The 18,060-nt window shown below is 39.8% G+C and overlaps 1 protein-coding gene and 1 non-coding gene across 3 annotated transcripts in view; both read left to right on the top strand.

Moving 5' to 3' along the window:
- LOC130035380 (contactin-associated protein-like 3) overlaps window positions 1-18,060 on the top strand; it is a 197,020-nt gene that overhangs the window by 37,556 nt on the left and 141,404 nt on the right. The gene's annotated exons all lie outside the window — the stretch shown is intronic.
- On the top strand, window positions 17,768-17,874 carry LOC130036267 (U6 spliceosomal RNA). The gene has a single exon (XR_008794320.1). It is a non-coding gene; the product is annotated as a U6 spliceosomal RNA (small nuclear RNA).

The raw sequence follows: 18,060 nt of genomic DNA, 5'->3' as shown, positions 1-18,060 counted from the left end.
CCTGGCAGCTGACCTCCACAACCCAACCACTGCCACGCTCCAGGATGCTTTCCACATGCTCGGGTCGAGCTTCACGCATGAGTGAAGTCTTACCGGACCCAGGTGATGTACAACTTTGTGACCTTAGACTCTAGGCTAAACAGGACCCTGGAGCAGAGATCCTCTGCCTGCTTCCCACAGTCTCTGGTGACCCAGGAGTCATGCTGTAAGCCACCTTTTGCCCGCGCCAGAAAATCTCATCAGCCACCGTCCAGATCTCACGGCTGCTTCTTCCGGGAGGGAGCATAAAATGAGACACCCATTACTATGCCATTGGACTCTATGCCAGGCTGTTTTCACTTGGGGAGCCCCAGAGGGGGTCGGGTGAGAGCCCTCCCTGCTCCAAGGGACCCAGCCCCAGCAGGCGACCTCCACAACCCAACCACCGCCATGCTCCAGGCTGCTTTCCACATGCTCAAGCCGTGTTCACCCACATATGAATGAACATATCCTTGTACCTCACGGCCACAGTCATAAGACACTCCCTACTCAGTTTCCATATTACCACACCATATTTGATGAGGTTCAGACAGTAGGCAACAAATCACAGAGGGGAAAAAAATCTCTCTCTATATATATGTATGTATATATGACTATATATATCTACATATGACTGGAAACACCTGTAAAGTGATTAAAGACCTCAAAAGCCTACATTCCTCTCAGAGAGCCTGGCAAGCTACCAGGAGTATTCCTCCCGCATGACAGAGACTGGCAAGCTACACGTGGTATACTCAAAGTCAAAGAATGGAAAACAACCCGGTAAGCAAACACCCCCTTCAAGAGAGCTGAATTGGCCTTACTAGTATCAGATAACATAGATTTTAGGTTGAAAAAGGTTAGAAGGGACAGTGAAGGCAATATTTTTTTAAATCAAGGGATATGTACAGCAGGAAGAAATCACACTCCTAAAAGTATATGCACCAATGAGGGACCAGCCAAATACCATCAACAACTGCTAGCAGATCTTAAGAAGGACATTACAAGCAACACAATAGTATTTGGAGAATTTTTTTCCCTTTATTTTATTTTATTTTTTTAAAGTTGTAGATTTACAATTTTTTGTGCTTTGGTTTCAGTTATACAATGATCAGATACCCATCCCTCCACCAGTGCCCATTTTCCACCACCATGGATAATATCCCTCCCACCCCCATCCCCCCATCCCCCCTGTCTCTGTGGCAGGGCAATCCCCTGTGTTCTCTCTCTCCTTTTGGGTGTTGTGGTCTGCAAAAGAGGCATTGAGTGGCAAACATGTTCAGTCCATAGTCTACTTTCGACTTGCATTTCCCCTCCTGGGAGGATCCTCCAAACATCCTTTATTTGGTGCTCCCTTCTTTATCTGAACTGCCCTTTCCTCTAGGATACCCGGCTGGCCTCTAAGTTATGGAGTAATCCTCCTGGTGCTGATCTCAGCTATTCTTGGGTATTAATCTCATACTTTGTTACTTTATATCCCCCAGATGAATGCAATCTTTCTATGTCTATCCCTCTCTTTCTGACTCATTTCGCTTAGCATGATACTTTCCATATTGTACCACTTGTATGTAAATTTCATGACTTCATCTTTTCTAACAGCTACATAGTACTCCATTGTGTAGATGTACCAAAGTTTCTTTAACCAGTCATCTGTTCTTGGGCATTCAGGTTTCTTCCAGTTTCTGGCTATTGTAAAGAGTGCTGCAATGAACAAACAAGTGCAGATGTCACTTCAACTATACATTTTTGCCTCTCTGGGATATATTCCCAGGAGTGGTATTGCTGGGTCAAATGGGAGCTCAATTTCTAATTTTTTGAGAATCGTCCATACTGTTTTCCAGAAGGGCTGAACCAGTGGACATTCCCACCAACAGTGAAGGAGTGTCCCTTTCTCGCCACATCCACACCAGCATTGGTTGCTTTTGTTCTTTTGAATGTGGGCCAGTCTCTGAGGTGTGAGATGGTATCTCATTGTGGTTTTGATCTGCATCTCCCTGATGATTAATGATGTAGAGCATTTTCTCATGTGCTTTTTTGCCATTTGGATTTCTTCTTTGAGAAAGTTTCTGTTCATTTCATTGCCCCATTTTTGGATGGGGTTGGATGTTTTCTTCTTGTGGAGTTTAACCAGTATTTTGTATATCCTGGATATCAACCCCTTGTCAGATGTGTATTCGGTGAATATCCTTTCCCATTCTGTAGACTGTCTTTGTATTTTGGTCACTGTTTCTTTGGAGGTGCAGAAGCTTCTTAGTTTAAGATAGTCCCATTTATCTATCTCTGTTTTCACTTGCTTGGCCAGTGGCGTGGCATCTTTGAAGATATCATTAGCTTCAATGTCATGGAGGGTTTTGCCAACTTTATCTTCAATGTACCTTATGGTTTCTGGTCTGATGTTGAGGTCTTTAATCCATCTTGATCTTACTTTTGTACATGGTGTTAGGCAGAGTTCTGAGCCTATTTTTTTGCATGTAGCCATCCTATTTGGAGAATTTAACACCACCTTATCACCCTAGATAGATCAAGAAGATTAAAACTCAGCAAGGAAATAATGACTCTGAAGGAACAAATAGAAGACAGAGGGCTAATAGATCTACACAGGACTTTATACACCCCCCCCCCCCAAATACACATTCTTTTCCAGTGCACATGGAAAGTTTTCCAGAATAGACCATGCGCTGGGCCACAAAGCATATTTCAACAGAATCAGGAAGACAGACATTGTATCAACTATCTCCTCAGACAACGATGCGCTGAAGATAGAGGTTAATCATGTACAAATGCAGAAAACCAAATAAAAAACCTGTAAATTAAACAACTCAATGTTGAACAATGAGTGGGTCAGGAAAGAAATCAAGGAAGAAATCAAAAGATACCTGGAAATAAAAGAGAATGAAGACACAAGCTACCAGAACCTATGGGACACAGATAAAGCTGTGTTAAGGGGAAAATTTATAGCTCTGCAAGCATTTCTCAGGATGGAAGAAAGGGCCCAGTTGTTTATGACAAATTGACCCTTGGCCACACAGCACAAGATCTTAGAAAGGGACCAACAAAAGGATCCCAAACCAGGCAGAAGGAAAAGAGATCATAAAACTTAGAGCAGAAATCAACAACATGGAAACCCAAAAACAATTTGAAAGAACAATGAAACCAAGAGCTGGTTCTTCGAGAAAATAAACAAGATAGATAAACCACTAGAAAGACTCACAAGAAAGAGAGAGAGAACCCTAATAAACAAAATCAGAAATGAGAAGGGGGATATTACAAAAGAAATCAAAGAAATTCAAAAGATCACCAGAGACCACTTTGAAAGTCTTTATGCCGCAAACAAGAGAACCTAGAAGACATTGTCAAAACGGCAATACTCCCAAAAGCATTGTGTAAATTCAATGCAATCCAAATAAGGATACTCATGACATTCTTCAAAGAAATGGAGCGAACACTCCTGAAATTCATATGGAACAATAATCGCCCACGAATAGCTAAAGCAATTCTTGGGAAAACAAAATGGGAGGAAGCACCCTCCCTGACCTCAAATTCTACTACAAAGCAGTAATAATTGAAACAGCATGGTACTGGAACAAAGGCAGAGCCAAAGACCAATGGAACAGGGTTGAATATACTGAGACTTCTCCCCAAATATATGATCATCTAATCTTTGATAAGGGAGCAAGAAATGTGAAATGGAGCAAGAAAAGCCTCTTTAACAAATTGTGCTTGCAAAACTGGACAGCTGCATGCAAAAGAGTGGGCGCAGATCTCTACCTAACACCATGTACAAAAGTAAGATCAAAATGAATTAAAGACCTCAACGTAAGACCGGAATACATAATGTACATTGAAGAAAAGATTGTCAAAACCCTCCACAACATTGAAGCTAACAGTATATTTAAAGATGACATGCCACTGGCCAAGCAAGTGAAAACAGAGATAGACAAATTGGACTATCTTAAACTAAGAAGCTTCTGCACCTCAAAAAAAGAGTGACCAAAACACAAAGACAGTCTAAAGAATGGGAAAGGATATTCGCCAAATACACATCTGACAAGGGGTTGATATCAAGGATACACAAAGCACTGGTTGAACTCCACAAGAAGAAAACATCCAACCCCATCAAAAAATGGGGCAATGAAATGAACAGAAAATTTCTCAAAGAAAAAATCTGAATGCCAAAAAGGCATATGAGAAAATACTCTACATCACTAATCATCAGAGAGATGCAGATCAAAACTACAATGAAATATCATTTCACACCACAGAGACTGGCCCACATCCAAAACAGCAAAAGCAACCAGTGTTGGCGTGGATGTGGTGAGAAAGAGACTCTCCTTCACTGCTGGTGGGAATGCCAATTGGTTCATTCCTTTTGGAAAACAGTATGGACGATTCTCAAAAAATTAGAAATTGATCTTCCATTTGACCTAGCAATACTATTCCTGGTAATCTGTCTAAATGACGTCTCCACTTCTATGTTCATTGCTGCATTGTTCACAATAGCCAAAATCTGGAAAAAACCCGAGTGCCAGAGAACATATGACTGGTTAAAGAAACTTTGATATATCTACACAATGGATTACTATGCAACTGTTAGAAAAGATGAAGTCATGAAATTTACATACAAGGGGTTCTACACGGACAGTATCATGCTAAGTGAAATGAGCCAGAAAGAGAGGGACAGACATAGAAAGACTGCACTCAAATGGGGAACATAAAGTAAGAGAACAAGAGTCAAATGCTCAATAATAGTTGAAATAAGTACCAGGATGTCCGCTCCAGGGCTTGGAAGCCGGCAGCACGTGCTGGGGAAAAAGACAGCTCAGAGAGAAAAGGAAACACCAGGTGAAAGATGTTTGGAATACTCGTTCGGGATGAGAGATGCATGCTGAAAGTAGACTGTAGACCGAACATGCCTCTATTGCAAACTACAATACCCTGAAGGAAAGAGTGAGCAAAAGGGAATGCCCTGTCACAGAGGCGGGGTGGGGTGGAGGGAATGGAGTGTGTGGGTGGGAGTGCTACTAGGAGCATTGTTGGTGAAGAATGGGCACTGGTGGAGGAATGAGTACTCGATTATTGTATAACGGAAACCCAAGCATGAAAGTTTGTAAGTCTACAACTGTACTCATGGTGTTTCGCTAATAAAAAAATAGCAAAAAAATAAAGATTTCTTTCCATCTCTGTGCTTTTTCCTCCTATTCTCTAGAGACAGAACCAAGGGTAATCTAGGCATTCCCCCTTTTACTTCCTTGCATTGCCTTGCTCAATTATTTCATATATCTGTAACTTTTTGTTTTAACATTATCCTGAGGTTTAAATATAAAGTTGTGTGATTCTCACAGATTGGGTGGATTAATATTAAATTTATCCTATAGTGGACAGCATATTTACTCTACCTGTGCCTCCACAGCCTAAAAGAAAAGGAGAAAGGAACCTTGTGATTCAATGCTTCTAGTTGGGAGTGCTTTGCAATTCACAGTATTTTCTTTAGCTTTCCTAGAAGTTCATTTTCATGCTGAAGATTTGCTTTATTTAAAAAAATCTTTAAAGCTCTTTATTCCACTTTCAATTCTGAGTAGTACTCTGTAAATGAAAAGGATTCTAGATTGAAAATCATTTTAGCACTTTAAATTCATCTTGACACGCCTGCTTTGTCCTGCAATTCATCTTCTCAAGTCTGTAGATACTCCAACCAGGCTTCCCTCTCTGAAGTGTTTCTCCTTAGAAACATCAAACATTTTCTTCTTTAGTCTTTACCACCACTCTTTCAACGAGTTTCAGAGTATTTCTATTTGGCCAGATTTTGTTTGAAGTTCTTTAGGCTACTTTTGTGAAGCTTTTTCTTCAAATTAATATGCTGTTAGTTGTTATCCTTTAACACATCTATTCTTTTTACCTTCTGGATATCCGGTCACGGTCACGGTCCTCCTGTTGTTCATTGATTTTCTTGAGCGGGCCCAGTAAGGTCTCCATCATGAAACTTGTTGTTACTGTGTCTGGCATATCGAACACGTCACGGGGAGCTTGCCAGGCTCTGCCGTGCGGGCGAGATACTCTCGGTAGCTTGCCGGGCTCTCTGAGAGGGGCGGAGGAATTGAACTCGGGTCGGCCATGTTGGCCGCTTGTAAGGCAAATGCCCTACTGCTGTGCTATCGGCTGGAGCGGATATCCAGTAATCCAGATAATATTTATGTTGTTCATAGGTTTCTTATGCTGTTTTATTTTCTTAATATTTTTTCTAATTGTTGCTTTCTACAGTCATATTTAAGCTCACTGATTCTATTTAGCAAATTCTTCATGTTTATTATTGTAACTCATTATTGTATGTTTTACTATTATTTTGTCTTTATTTTTGATTTGGAATCCCTACTCAGAAACTCTCAGGCTTTACTCCTGGCTCTGGGCTAATGGATCACTGATGGTTGTGCTGGGATTATTCCATTGAAAGACAAGTACTGTCTCCTTGAGCTGAGCAATTGTATACTTTAGGTCTGATAGTTCTTTTGGAAACTGGGCTGGAGCGATAGCACAGCGGGTAGGGCGTTCGCCTTACACGCGGCCAACATGGCCAACCCGAGTTCGATTCCTCCGCCCCTCTCGGAGAGCCCGGCAAGCTACCGAGAGTATTCGATATGCCAGACACAGTAACAACAAAGTCTCCAATGGAGACGTTACTGGGCCCGCTCGAGCATTATCCCTATCATTGTATATAATATTTTTTTCATTGATTATTTGTCATGTTTTGGTAAACACTGTTAAAACTGTTGCTTGCATTTTTAGGTAAGTTTTCTAGTTCTAGAGGTTACCTAAATCTCAGACTGGAGAGATAATAGAGAGTTTAAAGCACTTGCTTTGCACACAGGCAAACCCTGATTTGATCCCTAGCACTGCATATGGGCTCCTGAACCCCACCAGAAATAATCCCTCAGCATAGAGACAGAAGTAAGCCATGAACACCACCAATTTGAACCCCAAGCAAACAAAAGATGAATAGTTTTGTTGTTTTTGAAATTTTCCCAGAGTTTTTCTTTGGGTTATAATTTGTGGAATATGTCTCTGTATTTTCATGTTGTTTGAAATAAAACATTAACTTATGAGTTGAGTAAAACTGACATCTTTTCTTGACTGGATGTGTAAAATTTATATTAAGGTTGTTGTTCTGCTGCACTTTTCTATGAACTCCCTGCAGCTTATGGGCCACACAAGGCATATTGTGCCTGTTTTGGACACTAGCCTGCCTACCCTGAGACTGAAGCTCTGATTGCCTCCGAGCCTAGTGCATTACTTTACCAATTATTCCTCAGTTAATGTGAGTGAAGAATTTGCTAAATCTCTAGACATAAACAGCTGCCATCTCCTAATTTTCTTAAGAGAGAGGTTCACAGGTTGCACTTTACCCACTGCTAAACCACTGATTTATTATATAACCTATTTTATATCATTGCTAATACTGAAACATTGAAATCACATTTAAATGTGGGATTTAAATATGCTAATTTAGAAAAATAAGTTTTTATTCACAAAAGTCATCTACTCAAAGGCTAAAAATTTGTGAGAGAAGCATATGGTTAATACATTCTTGGAAAAAATTTTATTGCTTGCATGGGCATTGTGATGTATTTAAATCCTCTCAGCAGATTGTCATTTAAGCAGCCTTAGTGATTACTGAATTGCTGATACAATGATATAATATAGTTTTGCAGTTCATATGACTTAGATGGAGACAGCAATCACAGTCAAGTAAATATTGAGCTGAGATCAAACTCTTTTCATAATAAATACGTAATAGTGGGGAATATGATTGTTGTTTTTACAATCATGCACCAAAATCATGCAAGTTAAATTACAAATACTTAGAACGAAATGTCTCATCTCAATAAACTGAATAATAAAGAAGTGTTGCACATATATATGTAGAGTTCTGTGGCATATTATATTATGCATGACTGACTATTCCTAACCTCTTCTTAATTCACAATGCATAAAGTTATCAAGTAGTTTAAAAGATTGTAGGACCAGAGTGACAGGCATAGTGGGTAGAACAGTTGGCTGAGCTCCTTTGGGAATTATTCCTGAACACAGAGCCAGGACTAAGTCTTGAGCACCACTGAGTGTGATCCCAAACAAAAACAAAACAAATATTATAGAAGAAATGTCTTGTGTAAGTTACTCATTCCAGTGCATTTTATGTAATAGAATTTGCCTTGTCCTGATTATGGCTGATAGTCACATGTCATCACAGAAAACATGAAGAGAAGGAGATCTCCTGTGAGCAAGCTACGATAGAAAATCAGACTCTCTTTATAATGAATAGCTGATTAAATAGTTAAGACCAGAAAACCTGTCTACATATGTGGTGATTTATAATGATAAAGCAAATCAAATTGGCATCTTTAACTCCTGTCCAGCATTGTCAATCATAAAGAATGAGAGACTCTGTGGCTTGTGTATGTTGTAAGGTCACCTCTATAAGTCCACAACTCCACCCCCCCAGCCACCTAAAGGGGATTGAGTGGACATTTATTGAGTCCAATTTCTGCTCTGTTCCCTGACTCCAGACACATCAACCATTGACAGGGTAGGTTAAGGACAGTGTGTGTGTGTGTGTGTGTGTGTGTGTGTGTGTGTGTGTGTGTGTGTGTATAAATATATATATAGTGCTGGAGCGATAGCACAGTGGTAGGGCACTTGCCTTGCATGCAGCCAACATGGCCGACCCGAGTTCGATTCCTCCGCCCCTCTCGGAGAGCCCTGCAAGCTACTGAGAGCATCTCGCCCGCACGGCAGAGCCTGGCAAGCTCCCCATGATGTATTCGATATGCCAAACACAGTAACAACAAAATCTCCAATGGAGACGTTACTGGGGGCCCGCTCGAGCAAATCGATGAACAACGGGAGGGCCTCTACTTAATATATATATATATATATATATATATATATTTACTTTTTGGCAATTTACACCTGGCAATACTTAGGAGTTACTCCTGGCTCATGCACTCAGGAATTACTTCTGGTGATGCTCAGGGGACCTTATGGGATGCTGGGAATTGAACTCCAGGTAGGCCGCATGCAAGGCAAATACCCTACCCGCTGGGCTATTACTCCAGCCCAAGTTAGCAAATATATTAAGAGTTAAAAGGTACATTAAGAACAAAGACTGAGATACTGTGGCCTTAAGATCAGCAGCACTTTTAACATGTAGTATTGAAGTCAGGGTATTTATTTTATTTTGGTTTGAGTACACATTTTCAAACCCCTTGTCTAAATTTCTCTAGGTACTCAAGTTATGTTAATCTCCAATTCTGTTCTTTTCTAATCACACAGTTGCAGCCCTCTTTGCTTAAACTAAACAAAACTTATTTTACCCAGGAGACTGTACCAGCCTTGGGAATATTACTACGGGATGACTTCCCACACGAACAGTCTATAGCATATCATCTGGCTTTCCTCAAACTGCGTACGTGGAACTAAAATTCCATTTTCTGCCAGTATTGATGTGAGGGAGTAAGTACTACTCATGCAGTCTCCATGGGGTCTTTCTTACATGTCCTGGGAAATTATTCTGGGAGAGACATGAAAGAAGAGTGTTTTACTCAGCAATCTCAGACACAAAGCAGATTGTCCTACGAACAGGAGCACCTAGAGAGCTGCCTGGCTTCGCAGGCATGAGTAGAGAGACAGATCTTGGGGCAGAGGGCCATCAGGGAGGTCTAGGTGAACCCTAGAAAAGGATTGAGGGGGTTTTCTGCTGTATTTCAGGGTTATAGGGCATAAAAAGGAACAAAACATGGAGGAACTGGTGTGACTACATAGGGACACCAGGGTTTCTGAGCCTCATGAGAACAGCCTGTTTTGTGGGCATTTTTTGAGGGTACAGTAGGTGGGGCACTTGTCTTGCTCACAGCAGACCTACACTTGATCCCTGTCATCCCATCTGATTCCCCAAGCACTCCCAGGAGTCATTCTGAGTGCAGAGCCAAGAGCACTCCCTAATGCTGGGTATGTCCCCCTCTTCCCACAAGTTTTCAGAATTTAAAAACCAATCATCTTTGCTACTTATTATCTTTTAAATCCTCTCCTTTCCCAGAGAAAAAAATAAGACTTTACTCAAAATTACTCAATTTAGTTCTATAACACACAATACTTAGTTCTTAACAAACACTTGGAGATAGAAAACAGGATTTCTGTTGGCAGCCATTCTGCTGAGGTTACCAGACACCATCTATATGCCTTGGTGCTTTTGTTGTTCTCTCAAAGGAAAGAATAACTTGCCTTTCAGTTTTTCATTCCTCTATTCTTTTTCCCCCTTTTTTCTTTTTTCTTTAGCCATATCCAGCTGTTGGGGCTCACTTCTGGCTCTGACCTTAAGGATCTTCCCTGACTACGTTCTGGACCATATGGCATACTGGAAATTGAATTCAGTTTTGCCATGTGCAAAGCAAATGTCTTCCCTGCCGGACATCGCTCTAGCTCTCATTCCTTTACCCCTTCTACCTTGCCTCATTTCACAAATTGTTGACTGTAGAATGAGGATGGCTTTTGTAGCTTATAAAACACGAGCACATCTCCTCATTGTGTTGGAGGTTGGTCGTTGCAATTACTATCACCTTTGTGTTGTGCAGAGAACAATGGAAGTTCATAAAGATGGAGAGATTGACACTTCGAATAACCTCTAGCCAAAAACATAGACTTATAAAGTATTTTTATTTTCCCCACAAATCTGTGCCTGTCTTACTATGTTAGTACATGTCTTCAAGGGCAGAAGCCCCGAGGATGAGTTTCCGGGCCCTAATCACTACCAGGAGAGAGTGTCCTGAGGTTCTCCAAGGAGGAGGATAGCCACTGTCCTTGCCCAGGAATCACAGGGTCCTGGTAGAACACTCTGTGGAAAACTATTGTAGTTCCTGGGTCAAAGGGTCCAGTTTAGAAGTGATTGTAGGCTCTAGGTCCCAGACTCTTTTGCGTGAAGGGATTCGTGTTCATTGATAAGACAGGCTAGTCCAAATGGAGGAAAAAAGGACACTGACACTCCCTCTGTTCCCAATTTATCTTTGAGAAACGGGTTTTGTATGGAAAATGTCATTCCTGTATAGACATCCACCCCACTAAATAGTTATTTTCAAAATGTTGTCTAATAAAATATATAGAATAAAAATTGTCTTCACAGACCAAGAACAGGAAAATCTTTCAACAGTTCTAAAATCATTTTAAGTGGTTTTATAAAAATTGCAGGATGGTCAAGGTATTTTTCCTAAAATATCTTCAATTAAGCAGCTTTAAACATTTTCAGAGAAATAGCCCCTGAGAAAAACATAATGGAAATTGAGCACATTCATGGATTTATCTGATTCCTAACAAGCCCAACTCGTGAGGAATAAAGCATTTTATATGTTGGAAATGTAATTATAAATTGTTCAAATACCCACTTGATATCACTACAATATGTTTTTATTGCTCTCTTTGAATGCTCACTTAAGATTTTTCTCTGAAATGTACTCATGGCATAGACAGCTGTACAATAAAAGTGAGATATTGTAAAAACAAAACACTTTCAGAAATCACATAGAAACCACTTATCCTGGTGTAGGCCTTCTAGATGTTTTATGTGCTTTCCACAGAACCAGTCAGAAGCAAAAGAATAAGGCCACCAAACAAAATGTTCTGTAACATTCTCAAACTGCCAGAGATGAGCATTTCCCTTTCTCTCTAGGTACCAACTGTGCTCAGATAGAAGTGCGTTAGGCTGAAATGTTAGCAGTTCTGAGAAAGGCAACTGTTGCCTTTGTTCTTCTCCCCTGCTGTCTTATTCACAATTGCCTGCAACTGTGGTTCAATAAAGATTGTTGGATTAATAGAAGGATCAGAGCCCTTGACCTAGAGCAAAGTATGGTTAACTTTCAGAAAGAGGCTACTAGGATCCAACAGCTTTGGACACTCATGTTCTATTTCTGAATACCTAGGCTGCTCCCTAGATACCCTAGAGAAGAAATACAAGCAAACTTAAAATGTATATTTGTTGGAACACAGAGGCTTCTGGCAGAAATGCTTTTGCACTGTGAATTAGGCTACGGCCCCTGCCACCCCGGGTAGGAAAGGGTGTTGTCCCTTCCGCATTTTCCCCTCAGTGGCACCATCTTTCAGAGTCTGTTGACAGAGGGGTATGAGTCTGCAGTGACAAGACACACCAGGCCTTACGGGATATGGGGGCGAAACTGGCCCTTCCTTCTGCCCTGACGAGACCCCGAGCTGCTGCCCACAAATGACTCTACCTGCTCCTGAATGGCCATGATCCCAGAGGCACACAAACTAATCTCAGAATCCATTGGCTTCTGGCAGAAATTCCTCCAGATTTAATTACTAAAATATCAGAAATACAAAATTGCGTGGCCACGTGACATCATATGCTCTTCATTATCAGCAGTAGAAAACAAATTATGTAATGATGCCTTTTCAGAGGGCTGGAGCGATAGCACAGCAGGTAGGGCATTTGCCTTGCACACGGCCAACCTGGGTTTGATTCTTCCACCCCTCTCGGAGAGCCCGGCAAGCTACCGAGAGTATTTTGCCCACACAGCAAAGCCTGGCAAGCTACCTGTGATGTATTTGATATGCCAAAAACAGTAACAAAAATTCTCACAATTTGTTGTGAGACATTACTGGTGCCTGCTTGAGCAAATCGATGAACAACAGGAGGATAGTGCTACAGTGCCTTTTCAGCAGGTTTGATTGTTAGGGGAAAATTCCAAATAATAATGGTGGGTTTTTTGTCGAAAAATTGAATGTAATCAAAGTAGAGAGAGAGAGTAAAGTGGAAATCATCTGCCACACAGGCATGGGGAGGGGTGGGATGGGAGGTATACTGGGGTTCTTGATGGTGGAACATGTGCACTACTGAAGGGATGGGTGTTTGATCATCGTATGACCGAGACTTAAGCCTGAAAGCTTTGTAACTGTTCTCACAGTGATTCAATAATAATAATTTTAAAAAGTCTACTTGTGGTAAATCTCAATCCTACGTTGTGGTTTGTCCAGTGGTTCAAAAGTTATTGGTGTTCATCCAACAATCCTTTACAGCTCATCTGCATACGCCTGTGTTAGACTTCAATCATGACTTTTCAACTCTTGCCTTTTAAACATTTTTACAACTTGAGATAAATCCCTGCCTTTACTAATTTATAGATAACATTGTACATGAAGTAGATGAAGTGCATGATATTAATATCCTAGTTACATTTCTAAAATATTTCTAAGCTTTGTGATAGAACTTGAGAATATCTATTATAATAAATAAGGGGATTTTCTCCTAAAACTTTCTTTAATGTCTCTAAAATAATCTAGAAGGGAAATGATTAAAAGGAACATTACTTTATAAGTAGTGTGACATCAACAAGCTCTTCCTTGCATTAAGTCAGATTTAGGTGACCAAAGTCATGTCATGATGTTTGAAATGAGCTGATAATAAGGCCTGACCTTCATTTCCAGCATGGAATATCATCAAACCTCTTTGATGAATAATTAGATACTATTTTTTTCTTTTCTCCTTTCTTGGATTCATTTCTTAGATGCGTCTAAAGTGAGTACAAAATATTTTAGTGAATATAGATTCCACTAACTTAAGCAAATAAAATTTTATCCACAGTGATTAAGTACTATAAGATGTTTATTTGGCCATATTGCAAACCACAATGCCCGAAAGTAGAGAGAGAGAGTATAGGGGAAATTGTTTGCCATAGAGGCAAAAAGGGTAGGAAAGGGACATTGGTAGTGAAGATTGTGCACTGGTGGAGGGATAGGTGTTCGATCATTGTATAACTAAAACTCAAACATGATAGTTTTGTAATTGTATCTCACGCTGATTGAATTAAAAAAAGATGTTGATTGGATTGTTGCATAAAGAGTTACTCCTTCATATCAATAAGAGAATAATTAATAGTATATAGAACTTTCAGGTAGAAATACGAACTTGCTTTGTCTAATTCCTTCAATTAAGGGCAATCTCCACATGCAGGTCTACATCCTGGCCAGAGATATATGGTACAAGGGATAAGGCGCTAGTCTTGCATGCAGTCAACGCTGAATCCTTACCCACCACTACATATGGTTTTCAGGTAATGCCAGTAGTGACCCCTGAACACACAGACAATAACCCCTAAATTACCCCCCAAACAAACATCTTTGCTTCAATGACTGGGAACCTGCAAAGATGAACGGAAAAAAAAAGGACAGATTAATTAGAGAAAATGTGTATTTATGTATAGGTTTCTTTCTGAAGCTCTTCATCCCCAGATGTTTCAGAGCAATATCACAGTTATACCAACCTGGGGCTCTGTGGAATATTAAGGAAAGGAGCTCTTCCCTAGGTGTCTTTTACTCTGGAGCCTGTTTTCTATCCCCTTCAGTCAGCATCTTTACTTCATCTTACACATACCAGAACACTGCCGTGGAGACACTCAGTAGTTTGGCACAGATGAACAATTGGTTCCTCACAAATGGATTCTTATTCTTAGACATCTGACCTAAGAGCCATTATTTTATTTATTTTTAGTGAGGCATTTATTTCATTGAGTTTTTTCACTATATCCCATCACTGTCTTCAGACCCTGAAGGTTTCATCAGATAAGTTGGCTGTAAATCTTTTTTTTTAAAATTATTTTCAGTGAAACACCATGAGGTACAGTTGTAGATTTACAATGTTTTGTGCTTGGGTTTTGATTATACAATGATCAAATACCCATCCCTCCACCAGTGCCCATTTTCCACCACCATGGATAATATCCCTCCCGCCCCCATCCCTCCCATCCCACCCTGCCTCTGTGGTAGGGCAATCCCCTGTGTTCTCTCTCTCCTTTTGGGTGTTGTGGTGTGCAAAAGAGGCTTTGAGTGGCAAACATGTTCAGTCCATAGTCTACTTTCAACATGCATCTCCCCTCCTGGGAGGATCCTCCAAACACCCTTTATTTGGTCCAAGAGCCATTATTAACCATCCTTAAACAATTGAGCGAAGATCACTCAGGAGAACAGTTTCTAGTTTTTTGAGGAAGGCCCATATTGTTTTCCAAAATGGTTGGACCAGTTGGCATTCCCACCCACTATGAAGGAATGTACTTTTCTCCTGACATCTATGCCAGCAATAATTGCTCTTGCTCTTTCTGATGTGTGCCAGTTTTTGTGGTGTGAGATGACATCTCATTGTTGCTTTGATTTGCATCTCCCCGAATAGTAGAGATGTAGAGCATTTTTTCATGTGTCTTCTGGCCATTTGTATTTCTTCTTTCAGGAAGTTTCTGTTCATTTCTTCTTACCATTGTTTGAGAGCATTGTATGTTTTGTTCTTGTAAAGTTCAACCAGTGCCTTTGATATAGATATTAACAACCCATATCAGATGAGTATTGGATAAATAATTTTTCTCAGTCTGTGGGCTGTCTTTATATCTTTATAACCAGCTATTTGTATCAATTGCTTAGAAGATAAGTGAGTTTGTCCTCCTAGTGCAAATAAACATGAGGAAGTATTGACTCTGGTTTTCTAATTTCATTACTACTAAATGAAGTACTATTTTGTGAACACCTTTATGTTTCTGGATATTAAAACTGTGAGATGAGACAAGAGATTTTGGAGTTAAAGTACATCAAAATAACCCTAAATTTGTTTTGAATATACGTTCCATAAAGTTCATAGAACTTAGATACTTTATAATTTTTCATAAATTTCAAAAGAGAAATCATACTGAAGGATTCCTTCTCTTTTGTTTATTTTTCAGAGCATAATGTAACAGGTCATTGAATGGGGCAAATTTTCTTACATTTTGTGTAATTAACTCTAAAAACTTTTAGCTCTAATTCTAATATGTTTCAGCTTCAAGATGCATTGATGATCTGGGAAAATCAGTTAAATAGTTGATGAAGAATCAGTGATGTCAAATTTCAAAAGAAAAATGAGGCTTTAAAGGAAGAATCTTGGGCCCATTTCCTAAAATACTTTGAGTAGAATGATCTTGCTTAAATATTTTGGGAATTAAAAACATACAGCAAGGTAGCAACAAAGGTGCAAATTTAATGGGAGAACTGATTCTCACAATCGAGTTGGGGGGAGGGTTTGATGGGGAGGAGTGTTGGGGTTCTTAGGATGGGGGTACGGTTATAATGGATGTGATATTTGAATGATGGACACAAGAAGCCGTTAATAGTATTGTAAACCACAGAATCAATAAATGAAAAAAAGCTAAATAAAATAAGATGTTGGGAACAGAAATAGCTGGTTGATATTCTGGCTACTGCAAAACAACCTTTACACTATAGCAGATTCTCCAGTGGAAGGAAAAATGGAAAGGGAGCTGGTTGAAATGTTTGTATACAAAGAAGACTGCTGTTGTTTATAGACAGTTGTGACTTTCTGCCCATCTTAAAAACAAGTCATTGTTTTACTGGTGTAATGTGGTGGTAATGTTTGCTAGAATGGAGAAGAGTGGATATTTGGGGGGTGTTAATTTGCTAATAGGTAGCTATAAAACAAATCACTGTCACTGTCCTATAAAACAAATATATCTTTAAATTCATCTCTAATTTTTACATAAAAGCAAAGGCAAAAGCACAGACTAAACAATTCAGTAAACACTACTAAAGAAACATTTTCCAGGGTGAGTGGGGTGGAGAGTCTAGAAAATTCATTCTGTGTGTGTTGGTGTTTTTCCTGTGTTTGTATGTCTTCTCATTTTTATATGTAATCACTGTCCTCCCGTTGTTCATCAATTTGCTTGAGCGGGCCCAGTAACGTCTCCACTGGAGACTTTGTTGTTACTGTGTTTGGCATATCAAATACATCATGGGTAGCTTGCCAGGCTCTGCCCTGCGAGCGAGATACTCTCGGTAGCTTGCCGGGCTCTCTGAGAGGGGCGGAGGAATCGAACTCGGGTTGGCCATGTTGGCTGCGTGCAAGGAAAACGCCCTACCGCTGTGCTATTGCTTTTATATGTAATGATGAAATTTAATTCAATTAAACCTTTGTCGATTAAATCATTAAATACTTATGTATCTATAAATAAAGTATATATATTATCCTTTTTATTTGCTTTCCCCCTAGTTGTTTCTAATTTTAAAAATTATGAGACAGAAGCCATGTATTTTCTATAAAAACTCAGTGTCATTTTGGACCTCTCTAGCATGGAGTCAGATTACTATAATTAAGTAAACACACCTCTGTATTTTGAGGCAGGTGATGTTGGTGTTTCTGCAAAGTGTCCCCTAAATACTGGTGATATGAGATCATCTGAATATCAGAGGTAAACATTATGTTTCATGACCAGAGACATAAGATCTAATCCTGACTCTGTTGAATAATATCTCTTCTACCTTCAAGGAGTCTTTCTACTTTTATTTTGGCTTTACATTTTTAAGTTATGAATTTTGAACTAGAAAATTACTCAGATTTCTTCTAGCTCTCAAATTCTCTGATGTAAAATTCTTACCATAGAGCCACCAATGTGCTAAATGCCTAAGATGGAGAAGTTCCCTGTGAGTACTTTATATATCCTGGATATCTAACCCTAATCTGATGTGTCATGCAATTTGCCACAACATGGAACTGGAAGATAATCATAAGCCAGAAGAAGAAAGACAAACACAGGATGATATCACTTGTCTGTGAAATGGACTTATCTGTGAATAGGCATCAGGGCTTTTTTACACCAATGGTATGGGGGAGGGGTATAGCCAGATTTCCAAAACACAGATTCATTAAAACTGAAGACATATGCTCGCTTCGGTAGCACATATAGTAAATTTGGAACGATACAGAGACGATTAGCATGGCCCCTGCACAAAGATGATGTGCAAATTCATAAAGCGTTCCATATTTAAAAAAAAAACTAAAGACATGATACCTAAGCAGTAACCAGTGAAACTTTGCAATATTCCTGTCATGCTGACAACTGACAGGTAGGGGTAAAGTGGGGGTTGGGATGGGGAGGGATATGGGAGCACTGGTGGAGGGACTGCTATTGAATTAGTGTGCCTAAAACACTACTATCAGTAAATTTGTAAATC

Source organism: Sorex fumeus, unplaced genomic scaffold (assembly GCF_029834395.1).
Source record: "Sorex fumeus unplaced genomic scaffold, SorFum_2.1 ptg000063l, whole genome shotgun sequence".
Classification (NCBI taxonomy): Eukaryota; Metazoa; Chordata; class Mammalia; order Eulipotyphla; family Soricidae; genus Sorex; species Sorex fumeus.
Note: the sequence above shows the minus strand (reverse complement) of the source record. Positions and strands in the feature narration are given on the sequence as shown.